This window comes from Triticum dicoccoides, chromosome 7A (assembly GCF_002162155.2).
Source record: "Triticum dicoccoides isolate Atlit2015 ecotype Zavitan chromosome 7A, WEW_v2.0, whole genome shotgun sequence".
In the NCBI taxonomy this organism is placed as follows: domain Eukaryota; kingdom Viridiplantae; phylum Streptophyta; class Magnoliopsida; order Poales; family Poaceae; genus Triticum; species Triticum dicoccoides.
Window position 1 is genome coordinate 114,350,556 of NC_041392.1, and position 4,853 is coordinate 114,355,408.

A 4,853-nucleotide genomic window follows, 5' to 3' on the forward strand; every position below is an offset into this window, starting at 1 on the left:
TGCTTGGTCGACGCTACGTACTATACATACGTATAGAGAGGACTAGACACGCTAGTTAGCTAGTAAGCAAACGAAGGAAACAGAAGATCGTCATGAACATATATGCATACAGAGAGAAGTGATATCGACCACCTCTCCTTCTCCGAGAGATTGGTCGAACAACAAGTTCTCGTATATCTATCCGACACTACCGGCTACATATATACAATAATTATCTCTTACAAATATAATCATACGGACTCATGGTCCATATAGTATTCTCCGTCTTCAGCGATCACTTGGTCAAGAAAGAATGCCGCCAATTCCTCTTGAATTTCTCGCATGCGAGCTGGTGCTAGGAGTTCATCCCGCTTCCGAAACATTTAATTTGAAAAAGGGGGTCAATACATATATATATGAATGAATGAAACTCAATACAAATGATGGTAATAAACTAAAATTGTGAATGTTGTTATTTACGTACTTCATATTGTTCGTCAGAGTACCCGCCCCGCTCACAGGTCGTGTGGCGGATGGACTCGCAGATGTAGTATCCACAGAAATCATTCACTTGTTCCTGACACAACCACTTTACAAGAAATAAAGGTCAATCAAACTGATAAGTAAGAATGCTAAATGGTATTGATGAAACTAGCGCTTGAATCACTAGGAGATGCGCGGAACATGCTACTATAGTACTTACTTTCGGGTGTCTAAATTCCAGCTCCTTCGGCAGTCCCGGAACTGTTTTGGTGAATTTTCTCCAAACCCTGCCGGACAAAGAAAACAATTACTTGATATCAGGAAATGAACAAAGTTGCTGATATGATGGATAATGATCGATTTAACTTACTTCTTGAGGATTTCAGTCATGTTCGCATACTCCTGGGGATCTTTTCGTTTAGAGTCCAAGACGGTTACTACTCCCTGCTCAAGCCTAATCTCTAGGAGAATATAGTGGAAACTGCACACGCATGCATAACTCATCAATTACATTACTATAACCTGGACTAATATATAAGGGAAACCGAATATGCACAAGACAGTAACACTCACTCGAAGTTGTAAGGAAAGAGTATTATATCTTTGTTTTCATTTTTTTTGAATGATCGTAGCAAGTTGGCCTCGGTATCTGCGGCATGAAATTTAACCTGAGTTGCATCTATGAGATATGTGTTAATGAACCCAATATCACCGATTTGTCTTTTCTTCAATTCGGCGATCTTCATTCTGCATACTATAGTGAGGATAATTATAAATACATGCAATGAAAGAGATGAGCTATATAGAGAGACTTAATGACAGAAGTAGTAGTACTTACAGACAATAGCAGGTGATCGTTGTTTTATCGAGGGCCAATTGATTAAAAAACTGATAGAACTCCTCAAATGGAATAGGCAACAGTTCAATTCCAACGAGGTCATGCTCCGGTTTAACTCTCGCATACAAAGTACTCCTCCCCTCAGACTCTCTGCAGATTTTCAAGTACCAATCATGTAATCTTCGCATCATCGTTGTTAAAGATTTTTCATCTTTGACGAGAGGCTTCCCGTACTCGTATCTGTGTATCTGCACCTCCATGGTATCATAATGTACATCGTCGGGCAGGTAATCGTCAACATTGCCATAACCGGGCACCATCCTCGGATCGACGATGTCGCTAGGCACCTTGAGGGGGGGGGGGCTCGATTGCTTCGCTTGCTCGCCGAGCTGGGCAATTTGTTTCCCTGCTGCTCGTCGTTCTTTCAGCCTTTGGTCACTGACTGTACTTCCCGACCGCTCTGCTTCGGCCCATGTCTTTGCAATAATGCGCTCATAGTTGCCTTTCGGCGGAGACTTGGGTGGTTTTGCCAGGGCAGCCAGAGTGCGCTTCACTTTCACCAGATCTACCTTCTCCTTCGGAGGTGGATGTCTCTTTGCTTTCAACCCTTGAAACCAGTCATCCACTTCGGTTCGCGCGATCTTCGCGTTCTCCTCCGGGGTCCTCTCGTATGGTAACTTCTCTCGAGTCTTCAGAGAAGGACCGAATCTGTATGTCCTCCGGCCTCTGGTTGTACTGCTAGACGCCGACCGAGCAGACGGAGCGGTTGTCTTCTTTACTTGCTTACGAGGCGGAGGAGAAGGACTACAACGCGCCGGAGCGGCTGGAGCGGCGGCAGGTCTCTTCCGCCCTTGCTGATGAGGTGGAGAAGGAGGAGGTTGGCTGCTCGGGCGCGTCGGCGCAGGCGGAGAAGGAGCCGGCCGAGGGCCCTGATCGTCACTCGCCGTAGGAGGAGGCGGTGGAGGAGGCGGAGTGCCCTGACTCGCCGGAGGAGGAGGAGGCGGAGGCGTCCAGTTCGGAAGGTTGATGAGCTCCTTCCGCCATAGGCATGGAGTCTTCAGAGCAGACCCCAGCCGAGTCTCCCCTTCACCGGTAGGGTGGTCAAGCTGGAGGTCCTCAAATCCCTCCGTTATTTCATCCACCATCACCCTAGCATATCCTTCTGGAATCGGCCGGCAGTGAAAAGTTGCGCCGGGTTCAGTAGGATAAACAGAGCCAACAGCCGCCTTGACCTTCAAATTCATCCATTGCGTCATAAGGTGGCAATTTTGAGATTCCGTGATAGCATCCACGGGATAGCTGGCAGGAGCCGTCAAGGCATGCTCCGGCTGAAGCAGCTCGATGGAAGCCACGCTGCTTCTGCGCTGAGATGGCGGGGTAGCTTCGGGGGAGGCTTCGGCAGTACGTTTGCTGCGATTTGCTTCTCGTTCCTCTATCGCGTCTACCCTTGCTTGCAGTGCCTGCATTTGGGTCTGCTGCACTTTTTTCCTCCTCTCATGGGATTTGTAACCGCCTGCGTCCGGAAACCCAAACTTCCACGGAATGGAGCTTGGCGTGCCTCGTGTCCGTCCAGGGTGCTCAGGATTCCCGAGGGCCATTGTGAGCTCGTTGTTCTCTCTGTCTGGAAAGAACGTCCCTTCCTGCGCTGCTTCGATATATTGCTTAAGCTTACTGACTGGTATGTCCATTTGATTGTTCGTCCAAATGCACTTCCCTGTTACAGGGTCCAAGGTTCCGCCAGCCCCGAAGAACCAAGTCCGGCAATGGTCTGGCCAGTTAATTGTCTCTGGTTCGATCCCTTTATGAACCAGATCATTCTTAGTCTTGGACCACTTAGGCCGGGCTACGAGGTAGCCACCTGACCCTGTGCGATGGTGAAGCTTCTTCTTCGCAGCATTTTGCTTGTTTGTCGCCGACATCTTCTTACTCTTTTCCGATGTCTTGTGGGCCACAAATGCGGGCCAGTGATCTCTGATCTTCTCATATCTGCCCTTGAATTCTGGTGTCTCATTATTTTCAACAAACTTATTCAGCTCTTTCTTCCACCTCCTGAATAGTTCCGCCATCCTCTTCAGAGCAAAAGACTTGATTAATTTCTCTTTAACTGGGTTCTCTGGATTATCCTCTGGCGGTAGGGTGAAATTTGACTTCAGCTTAGTCCAAAGATCATTTTTCTGCATATCATTGACATAAGACACCTCAGGGTCTTCTATAGCCGGCTTAAACCATTGCTGGATGCTTATCGGGATCTTGTCCCTAACCAGAACCCCGCACTGAGCAACAAATGCGCTCTTTGTCCTGAGGGGTTCAATAGGTTGGCCGTCGGGCGCGATTGCTATGATCTCAAACTTTTCATGCGAGCTCAACTTTTCCTTCGGGCCTCGTCTCTTTACTGAAGTTGTGCTCGATACGGAGGGCTAGAAAAAAGAACAAAGACTTAATTAATATGTGTACATACCAAAACAATGAATGCATCAATCAGCTAGTCAGCATAGGCTTAACTAATATATATACCTGGCCGGACTTGGTTCGGTCACCGGAGCCGTCACCACGGTCTCCTTCTTGCACCGGCATTGGGTCACCGGAGCCGTCCTCATGTTCTTCTTCTTGCACCGGCATTAGGTCACCGTAGCCATCTTGTTCACCCTCTCCTTCTAGACCATCGGTTTCGTTGAGAAGCAACGAGATGGCATCACTTCCTTCTGCGATTATGTCCCTCAACAACGCTTTTTTTGCTTTGTCTAGGGCGGTGTCCATAGTTTCTACAAATATTTACAACATGGCAGTTATTATTCAAACATGACAGATGGATATATTAGTGCCAAACGTAGAACTAGCTACCTAATCATAGTAAGCTATCGAGAGGGGTATATATCGACAACGACGACACTACATCTATGTCCCTCGACGACCCTTGTTCCCGATAAAAAAAAGAGGAAGAAGAAGAAAAAAAGAGGAGAAGAAAGAATAGAGGAGAAGAACTCCTCTATTCTTTCTTCTCCTCTTTTTTTTCACTCCTCTATTCTTTCTTCTCCTCTTTTTTTTCTTCTTCCTCTTCTTTTTTTATCTTCTTCTTCCTCTCATGTTTGAGAGGATCGCCGAGGGGTCGGGAGGTTGCCTAGTGTCAGAGGATTCAACAAAACCATGTCTTCATCATTAGGCGAAAGTAACATGTGCATGATGGTACGTAACTCTTCAAAGTTGTTCTGGAACGGAGTCCCAGATAGGATAATTCGCTTTTTGGTACAAAGTTCAGAAAGAGCCTTCCGAATATCGCTATTTGGAAGGCCTTTACTGAATTCGTACCAAAAGGCGGATTATTCTATTCAGGACTCCATTCCAGAACAACTTTGCAGAACTTCGTACCAACATGCCCTGGTTACTTTCGGCTAATGATGAAGGCATGGACTTCTTCAATACTTTGACACTAGGAAACCTCTCTCGACCCCTCGGCGATCCTCGACCCCTCGAACCCTCGACGACCCTGGAACCCTCGACCCCTAGACGACCCTCTTCTTCCTCTCATGTTCGAGAGGATCGCCGAGGGGTCGGG